Source organism: Humulus lupulus, chromosome 7 (genome assembly GCF_963169125.1).
Source record: "Humulus lupulus chromosome 7, drHumLupu1.1, whole genome shotgun sequence".
Classification (NCBI taxonomy): Eukaryota; Viridiplantae; Streptophyta; class Magnoliopsida; order Rosales; family Cannabaceae; genus Humulus; species Humulus lupulus.
The window spans coordinates 90,181,458-90,197,305 of NC_084799.1; the positions used below are offsets into that span (position 1 = coordinate 90,181,458).

The following is a 15,848-nucleotide window of genomic DNA, read 5'->3' on the forward strand; positions in this document are numbered from 1 at the left end:
CATAGGATGCCCCCACGCCATACACACTCTGATGTCGGAACCTCCCACATCACCACGCGTGCCACAGAGAAATCCTATTTGCTACCTGGAGGGAAAGTAAGGGGGTGAGCTAAAAGCCTAGTAAGGAAGTACAAATAACACACAAGTAAACACAACAAAACATATTCACATCATACATCGTTGCATATCATACTTAACTACATCATCATACTTCATCATCATAAACATCATTATTATAAACATTCACTACAAGAAAAAATGCTTTTAATAACACCAAAAATGTGTTATCAAAACCTACGATAACACTTTCTGATGTGTTAAGATAGCCTATGTTATCGTAGGTCAGGGTACTTTACATAACACTTTATCAATGTTATACAGATGTGTTATTGTACTGTCAACGATAACACAATTTCTATGTTTTTTTAATATATAGATAAGTGTTGAATTATGTTATTTATAGTCGATACTAGAACACTTTTTTTGTGTTATACTACACTTTAGTATAACACATTTTTTGTGTTATACTACACTTTAGTATAACACATTATTTGTGTTATACGACACTTTAGTATAACACATTATTTGTGTTATATAATGAAGTTTGCATAACATAATTCTTTGCATAAAAAGTGTTATTGTAATATATATTATAACTCAATTTTCGTATTATTGTTATATTTAGATATATTTAAATTCTCATTATATATTTTATTTATATTACACTAATTTATTCTATTATATTTTAATTTTTTTTATATAATTAAAATTAGCTTTCTAATATATACTAGCATCATCAAATGAACTTGATTTTCAAATAACAAAAAGTAAGAACATTCTATATTGAATTAACAATCCACAATTTAGCTTAAAACATTCAACACTGTCATCAACAACAAAATATTCTTTAAGTATTCAAGGAGTCTAAAAGTTACTACTTTCACCACAAAGAAATAAACAAAGTTACTACTTTCAAGGAGTCTTAAGTATCCTTTTATACTTCGCTTGTCATATCTGCAAAATAAACAAACAAATATTTTATTGTTATTATCTAGCATCACAAATTACTTCTAGAAAAATGCTATGGAAATTATATCCAAGAAAGGACACCACATACAAAATAATAGATTCACAACTATACCAAAGCAAACAAAGAAACCAAACAATAAATTATAAGACATTAGTTATTTTTTGAGTATGAAAATGTACCTCTTGGAATAACTTTTTTAGAAGGCCATGCAACTGTGGAACCAACTACTTCTTGTATTGTAAGCATCGCATGATTAGGACGAAATAAGTAAGACTCTGCTACAATAGCAACATCAACCCATACTCGCATAAAGTCTGGTCCAAGAGGCTTTCCATGTACAGTTATATTTGGATCACTAGAATCCCAACGACCTTCATCAACAATTACATCTGCCCAGTCAAGCAAGTGCAAACTCTCTAGATTTTTGCTCATATTCCACCGTTACTCTACAATTTTAGAGCATACGTCAATAATCAAGCACTAACACTTAAAATTATATCCAAAATAAACTATATGATTTTGGTTACTAACCTGTTAAGATGGATCCAACTTTTATCCATCTCCAATGAAATTGTATTTGATGTTGTTCTCTTACTAAAATCTTGTTTTTTGTCTGGGTTTAACAACTGTTAGACAAGACAATCACATTATTTGCAGTTGTATTATCAGGGTCATGACAAGGTCATTCACACACATGCTTTTAAAAGAAAACATGACTTGGTTGAATTTCAGTATATTTGGGTTGTTGAAGTTTAAAGCTTTATTGAATTTCATTCAGGGGCAGAGTTGCTTGTTCAGAGTTAAATGATCACTTTTGCTGAAGATTCTAGAGTGGAGTTAATTACTAAATTCCAATTTACAAATTTGTTCTAGTTCCCTGTAGAGTGTTTGGGATTTCTTTATGGTCTCGTACCTTTTCTGATTGTTAATGGATATAAATTTATAAGTGATTCCAGATTTGTGGTTTATAGATCATTATTAGTTCTCAGTTTGATTGTATAGCCATGTATGGTGAGTTGTGTTCAGAATAAGTGGTAAACATTTCTAGAAGAACAGGGTTATTTTAGATTTAGAGAGAGAATTAAGACAGAAAATAAAATAGAACTTTAGAGAGAAATAGAATAATAACAGAGAAGGTGAACATTTAAAGAGAATCAAGAGAGGAAGAATTCAACAATTCATTCATTTCTTACTAGTGTCAAAAACAGTGGCAGAGCAAATTCCTCTTTGTAGTAGGGGTAAACTAGGAAATATAAATTATAATAGGCAGAATAAACATAATTATAAAATTTTGTTGAAAAAATTAAATTTTTATGGGGACAAAATGTAGTGCACCAATTTTTTTTTTTTTTTAGATTATTTAAATTTTGTGCTTTATTTGATTTAAATGTTAAGTGTGATGAATTGTTTTATTTAAGTGTTGTTATTATATTTAATTGTTTATTTGATTTATTTGATGGTTTGTTATTTTATTTAATTGTTAGAAATGTTTTGGTTAATTAATTTAATAAGTGATTTAATGTGTAACATGTTATCTTACTATTAGTGTTACATTTTATTTAAGTGTGACAAATGAGGTATTTATGTGAGCTATGGTGGAATGCACTAAGGTGCATGATAGATAGTAATGCACCCTAGTAATTTAGTGTGTGCTAGTGCATGGTAGCATGGTGCACATGTGTAGATTTTCTACACATTTTAGGTTTCCTTATTTTAGATTTAATGGAGTTATTTATTTTAAAAAAAAAAAGAATAAAAGAAAAGGGAAAGGAGGAGTGGGCGTGTGACCTAGTGGGAATGCAATATAACATTAAAATGGTAAAAAGGATCAAAAATTGAAGACTATAATCATTTGGGGATAGGCTTGATCATGTTTTATTCCTTGTATCTTTTTGAAATAAAGAAAAATCAAGGAAAATAAAAGAGAAATGGAAACTTACCTTAATTTTGTTTGGGAGACTTTATGAGAGGATTTGTGATAAAGGGACTAAGAAAGGAGAGAAGAGCCATTGCTCTTGTGTGTGTGTGTGGCTGCCGTGACCTAGAGAGAGAGAGAGAGAGAGAGAGGAAGAAAGAAAGAAAGGAAGAAGGAAGAAGAAAGTGAAGAGGAACCCCCCTAGAGCTTGAACAAGGGTGTGGAGTTTGTGGTATTGATCTTTTGTGTTCTTGATTCTACAATCAAGAGAGGCTCATTGAAAAGATTGTGAAATTCTTAGCTTGGACCTGAGGTAAGGAAGTTAGATAGATTTTATGTTTCTATGCTATGAATGGTAAGGCTGTTATATGAATGAACTGTTATGCACTTATGAATGCCTTAATGTGATGATATGATTGAATGTGAAATGTGTATGGATGTTAGATACATCAAACAGAATACGATGTTAGATACATCAAACAGATTTCGATGTCAGATACATCGACCGAGTTACTAAGGACATTGAGACGTGACTCCTAGGGCGGACGCGCCGAGGTTATTCAAGGACCAGTGATCTCCTGTTTACCTCATAGGGTGACATGGACAACTAGCGTTCCATGCTCATCATGTATGCTGTATGTTGTGATATGATGATATGTCACATGTATGTTATGATATGTTGATATGTCACGTTTATGTTATGATATGATGATTTGTCACATTTATGTTATGATATGCTGATATACTTATGTTATGATATGATGATATGTCACATTTATGTTATGATATGTTGATATGTCACATTTATGCTATGATATGTTGATATGTCACATTTATGTTATGATAAGATGAAATGTTACGATTATGTTATGATAGACCATGATGTTTTAGATGAATGTTAGTGTTTGGTTGTTTGTTGTTTTTCTTACTTGCTTACTTGCTTGTACTTCCTTACTGGGCTTTTAGCTCACCCCCTTACTTTCCTTCCAGGTAGCAAATAGGTTTTCTCTATGGCACGCGTGGTGACGTGGGGAGTTCTTCATCATGGGGTGTATGGCGTGGGGCAATCCTATGGACGATAAAACGATCAACGTAGAAAGCCATTTTTATTATGTTTTGTTTTTAAGAGACTTTTTCCTAAAATTATCAGTGGGACTCTGTTATTTAAATTATTTGGTTTTCTTGAACTTTGCATAAAAACCTATGTTTTATTTTAAACTTATGGCGCCAACTTGCATGATTTTAAATAAGTCCCCTGAGACTTTAGTAATGGACGGTATTCTTTTATAAGCTATGTTGTACGAATGTTTTGTAAGTACTAGTCTAGGGCGTTCTTTACACAAAACATATTTTTTAACTAAAGTTTGCTTGTAAATTATTAATAAAAAATTTAAGTGGGGCCTTGCTCCCCCCTGGTCAAAAGCACTGTTGCCCTATTTATAGATAGGAAAATAAACTAAACTAGCAATTATAAAAATAGAATCCACGCATTCTATCACTGGAAACGAAATAATGATGGGAAAAAAGTACCAACTGATGATGTGATATTCCACAATCAGTACTGGTAAGTGCTCATGTTCCCTCTTGCATACTTGCACAATATAAAACTACTTGAATCCTTGGTTTCATTACTCAAATCGTTTAAAATACCTTCTGGTTCGAAATAGCATTTTGTACTAGTCTGATTGTTTCTTTTCATCGAGTATTTAGGAGTACTGAAATATGTTTCTGCCATGATTAATAAGTACTGTTTCATGGGTCATAAAACATTAAAACTTTGGCTGTTAATCAGGGCAAGCAACATGGGGAGGAGGCGACTGAAGAAGAATCGTTCTAAGGCCGGAGAGGAATGAATTGCTTAAAATATTTAGATCATATTGGTTAAACATTTATCAGATCATGCTTTCTAGAAGACAACAATTAAGTTCATGGATAATTTTCCAATATATGACTGGCTCGTTAGTTTGTGCAGCATATGAAAGGTGGTAATGTTACTATTGTACCATATACTTAGTTGTAAAAAGTAATTGAAAAGCAAAAGTATGGTAGTTGCCATTGTATTTGAATTTTGAAATCTGGCTGGGTTTCGATAAATGAAAATTTTGGAATAGTTTAACATTACTAAACTTTCATTTTATTTTTTCGTACTCCAACAAATTTTTAGTTTTTACTATATTAGTAGTGATAGAAAAAATTGAAACAGTTCTCTTTTTAGACTTGTCAGTAATAAATTGTAATACTAGATGGAATACACTGTTGCTATAATGAGTTTTAAATTAACAAGTGCTCCTCATTTATTTATTATTGTCAATATATATAGGAAAATCATTTAAAGCCTAAAAATAAATAATTTTTCTTGAATATATTAGTAGCTGGCTTCCATGCCATTATATGAGATTAAAATTATAATTTTTTTGGAGTTATCCTCTTTATTTTATTAGTTCTTTGGATGGGGACCTGGGAAAAGTAGCAAAATGTTGAGTGTTTGTGCTAAGTGTTGTGTTTTAGGATTCTTGTACAAGTCTGGAAAGACAGGTTGCTGGTTTATGGTGCTATTGAGACTAGGTACTATCTGTGGTATATTATGACTAACCTTTCTTCTGTTTCTTCTTAGTACTATTGATTCATCTAGTTAGTGGTTTTATTTGTTAACTCTAACTTAGTTATAAACATCCTAAATTTATTTGGTTTCAGTCTAACTTTGAAACCTGTCCAAATAAGAGAGTTACATTTGCTATGTTTTGATTATTGATAAGGCAGCCTCTCTTGATAAATACAACCTAGAATAAAAGGAAATATATATAAGAAGGGAAAATATACTGAAGTTATTAAGATGCGGATTCCCTGATTACCCCTAAGAAATTTTAAGCAAGTTTACCATCTTTTGAGCTCGTTTAAATGCCTTATGGTGCTCTTAGTTTGTTCTGTTTATTGATTCATTAAGTCTGTTTCTGAGAATATTATGACTTACTGAGCTGTAAAACAAAACGATCAAATTTTTATTTTTATAAAATTCTTGGATTTTAATGGTCATAGGATCATAAGTTCAACGTCTAGCCACCCAAATTGGAAGGGATAACTCTTCAATAGCAAGATTGAAGCTTAATATGCTAATTGCATTCTTGTTCAAGCTGCCATGTTTTGATTATTAGTTGTGCTTTAATTGATCATTGGAACCGTGTTGATGTTAAATTAATGGCTGATTGTACATGCATAAGAATTTACATGATTGTTAATAATGGAATCCAACATTCCATATGTAAAAATCTTGATTTTGTAAGAAAATGGTTAGGAGCTGACTTCTAGTGGGTTAAACGAGTTATGGGTCAAACAAATTATGAATTTTCTTGTATTTTATCTTTCATTTTAGGATGTATAGATGTCCATAATGTGTAAAAATGTGCAAGAAGGTTTTGAATTGACCAAGCGATAGCCTTTGCAATATTTGTGTGTAGTCTGGGATAAGCATTTAAAAAATGAGGTAAATGGCTGATTTTGGACAATTATTTCGGTGGAAAAATCATTGCATTTTTGGATGATTTTTGGAGAATACATTATTTTAATATTTAAGAATCAAATGGCCAAATTTCAAAGGAGAATTTTAAAAGAGCTGTGAGTTATGAATTTTCAAAATTTGAAAAAAAATTAATGAGAATTTACCATAGTTTCTGGATAGCCAACTTTGAGTATCCGTTTTACCAAGTAAAAATGCCTAAAATGATTTTATTTTTGGTGTGAGTGTTTTTTACACAGCCTATTATGGTCCTAAAATTTTTTGGACCAAATTAATAAACCAAATAGATTTTATAAAGTCTCAAAATTTGTTAAAAAGATTGACCTATTCCTAGACAGCCTTAAAGTAAGATTTTTTAAAATAAATGTCACTAAGTAAAAATAATTATTTTTGTGTAAAATTTTACAAGAAACTTCGTGATATAGCCAAGGTTAATTCTGTGAAGTTTGAGAATTTTTGGAGATGTAGTTTTCCAATTATAATTTTCAAACTAATCCACTTATAACTTAGGACTTATAAAGTTTATACTTAGAGAAACATATGAGGACTTTTCTAAGTATTTAACTAAGAAAGCTAATAATTTATATTGGTAATGGTAAAATTTACTTTAGCACACCAAATGATTATTAAGATTAATTAGATATTAAAGGGGTAATATTTTAGTAACTCACTGTTTTATTTAAGAGAAAATTTAAAAAAGGTCCAATACCCCAACTTTTAGAGTGCCTATATTTTCAAAAGTAGGTGTGATTTTTTCATTAAAGCTTCAACACATGTAGACATTTTACTTTTTTAAGGAAAAGGGTTTTGGTATATGTATAGTTTGTCTTTCAATTTGAGCAATATTATCTCAATCAGATAATTATCACCTCTTAACATAATTATAATGTTTTTTTACTGTCTATGGTTTGTTATGGTTGATATTCTTATTCATTGCTCACTTTGTTTTGGCAGACTGTATTATGTATATCTAAGTATGTTTGCGAAATTATAAGCCTACATTATTTGTATCAATGAGAGTATTTTTTGTAAATTCTTATGTATTTACACACATAATTTCCACAACATGAAAGAAGTGATTTTAAGCATTCTATAATGTAAGAGTTTGTACTTTATAAATTAACCTAAAATAACTGAAATAAGTAATCTGGTTTAATGGATTTAGTGTTAAGCTTTAAAAAATTAATAGAGATAATTTACCAGCTATGAGTCGTTGATGTATTAGTTGTAGAAGGAGTAACAAAATTCTTAAAATAATTACACATGATAAATTATAAATTGAACTCAGCCCAATTTTTTTCTTTTGCAAAATGGTGTTAATGTGTATGGTTTATTATTTATGGTTAATGTGGCTCACTTTGTTTTGATAGGCTTTATGTATACTGAGACTCTAAGAGTGGAACTATTTGTGCAAGATCATTAGAATTGAACACTTTGAAGGAAGCTTGTTGAAATCAATTACCAAATAAAAGGTCTTGTTACTTCTGTTTTCTTAACTTACTTTTGTTAAGTGTGCATAAAAGGCTAGTTCAAGAGATTCTAGTGTTGTTTTTAATTTAAAAATCAGATTCTAAAATGGTAGCCGCTAACTAATTGGGTTTGGATCAAAGACAAGATTTTAGCTTGGGTTGTGGCAATTAAATCTAATCTATACATATGGAAATAATGAAAACAATATGACTAAATGAAAATTTTAATCTATACATATAATGAAAAATCTAATCTATACATATAAAAGCTTACCTAACTATCTATCAATACCAAGTCAAAAAATTCAAACAACACACAATAAGTTTTCTTCCTTATATCACCGCAGCACACAAACAAATTTTCCAGAACTTATTTCTCTAATACACACAAGTTTTCAACCATCCGTTATCACCGCAACACACAATTTTAATCTCAGAACCTACTTCTCTATGGATGAATATTTAAGATATTCAAACTCCTCTAACATTTTAAAGATATTAATAATAAGAGTTAAAAGAAAAAATTTCATACCTCTTGCAAATTACCTTTGCAATGCTCCTTGCCAATTTGATCCCCAACCTAAAGAATATAATCAATACTTAAAAGATTAATACAAAATTAAAATTTGTCAATAGATATTAAACAAGCATGTATGATAAACTAACAAACTAAACAACATGGCAAGCAAGCTCAAACAACCAAAAATAAAAGTTGGAATATGACCAATCAGAATAAGGCTTAACTGTTCAGTGGATGGGTTTAAAGATGAAGACAGAAAATCACTACTTTCATATCACAACCATCTGATCAGATTATTTAGCCCCATGGAAGCAAGAATTGGAGTTTTATGATGAAAGATTTGGTTATCATAACAAAGATGTTCTCAGTCATTGAGAGAGTTACTGACTTGAAGTGTGAGCAAAAAGGGAGATACAGAGAGAAAAGTAAGAGCAAAGACAATGAGATGGGGAACAGGACTAGGATGTGCAAGGTGGTGGCAAACCATGCAAAAAGTTAACGCAAACTAATCACAACTTCTGTCAGATTCCTTACTCCATGGATACAAGTTTAGGATGGAGAAATGAGAAACATACCTCCATCCTTGACTGCAGTGACAGTGAGTCCAGCACTAGTGCTTCCTAAGCCAATAGTGACAACAGATCTGTTACTTAACTTTGCAGCAAATTTCAAGAATTGAGATTTCCCGGTACCTGAGAAAAGCCTTAAATTTTTTTACTACATATATACATATACATGTAACTTTTTCCGTATAATGCTTTAATGATTACATACATATTCAAAAAAAGAATCTGAACTCATTAGCAGTTGTTCACCAATGATAGTAATATAAATATATATATTTGGGTATATTGAAATAATAAGATAACTCCCACCTATATAATGAGCAAAATAAAAGGACTAGAAACCCCAAGGGAAGGGTAAAACAACAAACAATTAAACTGAGCTACATTACTCAAGCCAAACAAGAATAAATTAACAAGGACTAGAGAAGAATTTCAGCTTTGAAAAACTATTTTTATTGGAAAAATTAATAATGGTTGGGCAGTTTTCTATTTTTCAAGGAAAATTTCAGTAATTCTAATTTTCTGTAGTTATAATTAATGTAGCTAATGCATGTGTTACCCGAAAAGACAAGTTATAAAATGGCATGCAATCCATATCTCATTTGTTATAAGGGAGAAAATACCTCTTATACTAATAACCTTTAGAATAACACCCAACAAACACATCAAGAGCACAAGAACATATCAAAAGCATCAATACCAATATTTAACATGGTTTGGCAAATATTGCATTTGTCCATGGATCCAACCAGCAAAGAAATGTCTTCTATTGAGAAAATAAAACCCTGAAGTTTTGAACTATTTAAGTCCAGTCCATGAGCTTTCTTCTATACTTTCTTGCTCTCAAAATTTCTCTCTAAAATATATATTTTCCCACCCTTAGACTATTTACATTAGTTACCCTACCTATTATTTGCATTAAAGGACCACTCAATACAATACTATGGATAACTTGTTTGTAATAACCCTAATTGTATTATACAGGAAAATTCATAGGTTACATGCTTTAGACACTCATAAAATATCATGAATCAGTTAGAAAAAATACAATGGTGTTCTAATTTTTCTAGATTTAAGTGATTGTTAATTTTCTATCAGAATTTTGAAGAAAAGAAAGCTTCTTCAACTTAAGCATAGCATAAATGCAGTAGTCTTGAATTGATAGAATTTTATTTAAGTAATGAACCCTATAAGTATGCAATGAAAATCGAAAAGGTACTTGGGTCTCCAACCAAAAGTAAATGAGACTCTCCTCATACCTTGGTTCCAGAAGCATCAACATGTTGCACACCTCCAATAAGTGTTAATGCAACTAAGTTGAAAAAAGAGAAGGTGCTGGTAGTGAATGTTTACTAGTCATTCAAAATCTTTAACTTAAGATGAACAAATCATCAATTTATATGAGAAAGCTATGTACCTGCAAGCTTTACAGTGAAGAGTCCAAAAATTTGTGGACAAACACCTTGTAATATTGCATTTCTCCCTGAATAATTTTCATTAAAAAAAATTGAAGTCATAACAGTCTTACATATAAGGGGGCCTAGTTTCCAATATTTTCTTTTTTAATGAAGATCTCTAATTGATTGATGCTGAAGAATTGATAAAAGAACACTCATTTATAAAATGATATATATTAATCAACGATGCCTTACCTTTCAAAGGGGTATCCTTAAACTCGTTCCAAAATTGATTGAATTTCATAATGACATCATGAGGAATAGTAATATCCGATTTCAGCTCATTTTTTCTCTTAAATTTGTGTATAAAAAGTATGTCAAGTGCATATAGTAACCAAAGCTTCACTCCAAAAGAAAGAAAGAAAGAAAGAGAAATATTTTTAACCAATTTTGATACTTAGATAAGTTGAAATACAAAACTGTTTTCTACTTTATGGTTTTTTCCAAAAACCTATTCTAATTATTTTAATGAAGAGATATATTTGTATGTTTGTAACAAGTTTTGAGCCTCTTTTCAGTATCGGTTGTTATTTCAATCTATCTGATACTACTTTAGCATCCCTTAAAAGAGTTACCACCAAATCATTTTCTATCCCTTCGAAACATCAACTAGCTGCATAAGTGAAATCCCATGCATCATAAGAAAGATGGGATCAAGGTTCACCAAGGCTAAGCAGAGTTTATGAAATTAAAAGAACTACCTCTCTTTAGTACCATGTATGACTCCAATGGAACAACAACCATCTCAACAATGAAAAATGTTTCTACTTTCCAACAGAGCTGTTACATTTACCTCACATGATTAGCAATCAACACAGGATCAAGGTCGCAGCGAACAACTTTTAAGTCAGGCAACCACCTTGCAGTTAAGACACCAGTGAATATAACGTCATCTGTAAAGCAACATATCATTACCACCATTATGAACACAATAGAATTAAAAAGGATAAATAATAAAGCAAAATCTGATGCAGAATTAAATAGGAAAATATCAAGCATATTTGAGAAACTTCACCTAAAATATAAATATAATTAGTTGATAGATTCAATATAGGGAAACACTTACAATGTCAAACATACTTTTGAGAACATCAAATTATACAGCATGTCTAATAAATTTTTATTGATTTATTGTAGAAACTGGTAATATAAATTTGGACTGCTCTTTATCCAGCTAAGAAAAAGTTCTACCTTGGATTTGAATAAACAGAATTTCATACTCTTATATATCAAACTGGTAGACACAAATTACTTCTAAAATTAAATTTTACTTGAAGTTTAAATTGTATTATCACAAGTCCCTAAACTCATTAATCAATTATTATACTGTTATTGGTCTGGAAGTTAGAAATCTTCCAATATTTGGGAAGGAAAGGTGGCGTGCTTTCCATCCACATTATTGTCATTTTCTAAAACCTGGATCAAACATAGTAAAAGAAAGTTGAAAGATCATTTATGATATGAATTAAAGTTCAGGAAGATATTAAGAGAGCTAAGGAGGTTCTACGATATCTGCTGAATAAGTTATACTTTAATTTGTATGAACAAATAACTGTAAAGCAAGAAAAAGTGTCCGAATAATTCATAGTGATGTTTCAAACAATGAAAATAGAAGTAATCTAAGATGAAGTTTCCCAAAAGGACACGAGAAATCAGTGATAATAGGAAGTAAATTCAAGAAAACTGAAAATCTGAAATCACAAGAATGTGGTACCTCCTGCTTTAACAACATCAACAAGATCATCTTTTAGAATGACGGGTATTGAACGAGGAATAGCCCCGACCCCTAATACATGTGTACTTTCTTGAATTTTGATTTCCTGATAATCATGGCATGTTATCGAACCTTCTAATTATTTGAATTTTGTGCCACCACAGAATTTCGATCTCTGTTGTTCAAAGGACCAGAGCTATAATTAGACTCAAATAAGCTACTAGTACCAAAAGAGACATGTAGCACATAAGCAAAAAATACTATATTTCAAAATGTAAATTCTGAAACAAATGATCTTTGAAATTGAAGTTCAATCAAAATATTAGGACACTTTCATCTTTTTGCTTAGAAAGATCTTATAAGTAACAGTCACAACATAGCAACATTAACTGGTTGAGCTAGTGCTGGAGAATATATATACCTGCATTGGGCAATAAGATGGCAACTGAATGGAGTTTCTAGTTTCTAACTTAGGATAAACTAGGAAGCTGCACAAAAACAAAGTAAAACACCTTCATATTTGGTTTAAATGAAAAATAAGTGAAGCTAGAAACTGACTTTACATTGTCACAAGCTAAACAATTACATCTTACAGACCATTGGAATATTTTTAGACCAGATACAGCTATAAAAGTAGTCATCTCATTTTATGTTGACCAGGCAGTCAAAGACTTTAGGACGTAGTAGACCAATAACTAAATATCTAGAGGTATTGTAGTTAAGACAGCAAATACATTGGTATGAATGAACAATCATGTCAATCCATTGTTATAATAATTGATCATCAACAACCAAACACCTACTAACCACCTGGGCCAATACTAACGATGGTAAAAACTCAAGACATAGTGGGATAAAGAGCAAACTCTATCCCTCTTATTCACTTATTCTTGAGTTGACTTTAATAGAAACCTATGTAGGATTGAATAATTGTAATAAGGAGAATATTAACTAATAAGGATTACAAAACTAATATCTTAAATTCATCAATATTTCCGCAGAAAGGGAATGCAGTAAGAATTTATTCGATTGTTTGGTTGGAATTTTCTATTAATTTTATAGTGGAATGGTTTCTCTAATAATTTTACAAGAAAAATCATTAATATTTGAGCCAATATAACTAGTTTAAGGCATGGAGAAAAAAACAAAGGAAAGAAAAACAATCAAAAGAGAGAGGAGGAAAAAAAGTCAAATAGGTAGTGTTAAGACTGATTTCATATAAACAATTTGGGGAAAAAAACTGTAAAAATGAAATGGTCACTCCATCCATTTTATTTAGGAATGACACCTCCATTAGTTGTAGGAATATTCATTACAATAGAATAGTTGCGCCCATGCATTTAAGTAACCAAACAAAGGGACTTTTTTTTTTCTTTCCATTCCATCCAAACAAAACACCACCTTAGGGTAGACACTAAAAATTTAAGGGAAGTACGTAATCTTTCTAACATGAAAATAATAATCTATGATACAAAAATGTGTAAGGCTTGCCCATTACTGATGAGGATAATGAATTGTATACCTTCCACTAGTCTAAACTATGTATAATGTAAGCACATAGAACCAACAACAAGAGGTAATAAACTGCACTAAACCAAAGCAGCATCATTTTTACCTGCATAGGCTGCATTAAATATTTTAACTTACTTGAGGATAAAGATCACATGTTCCCAATTCCTTGACGGCCAATGGCAATCGTTCTCCATCTGCGATCTGAGTAGTGGAATACAAGAATTAGTTCTAAAAAATGTTAAGTCAAATCAAACAAAAAGTTGATTTATTATTTTCATACAAAATAAATATACAAAGAACATGAGACTAGGCTCAGTTTCAGATAGAATTTTGAGCAAGTAGGATGATCAAACCTCTGTATTCCCAACACTTTTGATATTCACAATTTGAACTTCATTATGCTTCGCCCAAATTATTTTCCCCCCATTGTCCATGCTGGCAACTGGTTCTTCTCGACCAATTTTAACCATGATGGCTCCCTCATCGTATCCAAATACAATCCTACCAAAGTAGAGAAACAAAAAGAGCACAATTAAGAAGTCATAAATCAACTAAAGAAATAGGGATTAAAAAAAATCAACTAAAGAAAGAGTGATTAAAAAAAATCAACAAAAGAAAGAGAGATATAATCATCATTCAGTTTCAACATGATAACACATCAGATGATTAAGTTTATTTTAGCTTCCTTCACATGTTGGATTGTGAAATATATGGTAAACTGTATCCCATGACACTACAAAATAAAAGGCTCACATTAAACAGCTTCATATAGAAGCTAGTCTGAATCAACCAACACAAGAAATGTATGTTAGGAGAAGAATTGCACCTCAAGAAGATATAATAAATAAATAATTTAATTAAAGAGATTCACATTTTACCAAAATTTCAAGAAGAAAGAAGAGGGGGCTCGGACCCCTCTGCAAGACCGAGCCACCCAGCCCTTCTGCTAGACCGAGCCACCCACCCCCTCGGACCCCTCTGCAAGACCGAGCCACCCACCCCCTCCGTGAGACCGAGCCACCCACGACCCTGAGCCCATCGTTTTCACAAGACCCACGAGCCCCTGTCATTTGCGCCGTTTGCTGATGATAAGGAAGGTCGGGCTCCATAAAGACAGGTGAGAGAGAAAGAGGGAAGGAGAGAGGTTTGGTGGGAGAAAGAGATCCGAGAGAGAGGAGATGTGCCTCCTATATCGCCGGAAATGGGTCAAAGGGAAATGGGAAATGGGTCAAAGGGAAATGGGTATACCAGGAAAAATGAGACACGGGAGAGTATACCAAGAGGAGAAAAATTGAAGAAAATGAGATTGGAAATGGGTAGAGGGGAAATGGGTACACGGGAAAGGGAGTTACTGTACACGGAAGATGGCGCTTTTTTATTTAAGTTGCCGCCGAAATTTTGATAATATACCATAACTCTTTTTAAATAGTATTATAATGATGTGTTATGGTAATGGGTGTTTGGTGTAGTGATTATCATCATAAACATTATCAATATAAACATCATCCTCACAAACATTATCATCATAACATCAACATCATCATCATAAACATTATCATCATCATATCTTTGTGAACATGGCCCGCTATCTTGTCCATGTCACATCTTGAGGTAAACAAGATCTCTGATCTTTGAATAACCTCGACGCATCTGCCCTATGCGTTACATCTATATATCCTTAGTAACTCGGGTTATGTCTTTATATCCTTAGTAACCCGTTTGTTGTGTTGCGTTCAACATGCTAACAACCATTACATATAACTCAGGTTACGTCTTAGATCCTTAGTAACTCCTTTGTTGTGTCGCGTTAACACGCTAAAAACCTTTACATATCATACAATATACAGAAATACATACAATCAAGTCATATAAAAGCCAAGGAAAAATACATGATTCCTTACAATCATCATCAGATCGTAACAACATCATATCACATGGTACATTTTCATAAATATCATTTATCCTTAAACAAGCCAATCTTACCATTCATAGCATAAACAAATAGAATTCTATCTAACTTCCTTACATCAGGTTCAAGCTAAGTAAAACGACAACTTCTCAACGAGCCTATACCATAATCAAAATAACATTCCTTAGAATCACATAAACTCTATTTTGCCCACTCATATAACTCATGTGTGCATGGGTCAT

The 15,848-nt window shown here is 31.6% G+C and overlaps 2 long non-coding RNA genes across 3 annotated transcripts; both read right to left on the minus strand.

Annotated features, from left to right (window-relative positions):
- Positions 1-1,276: 1,276 nt before the first annotated feature.
- LOC133789771 (uncharacterized) lies at positions 1,277-8,510 on the minus strand. The gene is made up of 3 exons (XR_009873693.1): positions 8,461-8,510; positions 1,562-1,656; positions 1,277-1,476 (listed from the first exon to the last, which is right to left on the minus strand). It is a non-coding gene; the product is annotated as an uncharacterized LOC133789771 (long non-coding RNA).
- A 1,728-nt stretch (positions 8,511-10,238) lies between these two features.
- Positions 10,239-10,757, minus strand: LOC133789772 (uncharacterized). Of its 2 annotated transcripts, none has more exons than XR_009873695.1 (3): positions 10,667-10,757; positions 10,432-10,497; positions 10,239-10,326 (listed from the first exon to the last, which is right to left on the minus strand). It is a non-coding gene; the product is annotated as an uncharacterized LOC133789772 (long non-coding RNA). The 2 variants fall into 2 exon arrangements; XR_009873694.1 differs by having other exon boundaries at positions 10,273-10,349.
- Between the last annotated feature and the right edge of the window lie 5,091 nt (positions 10,758-15,848).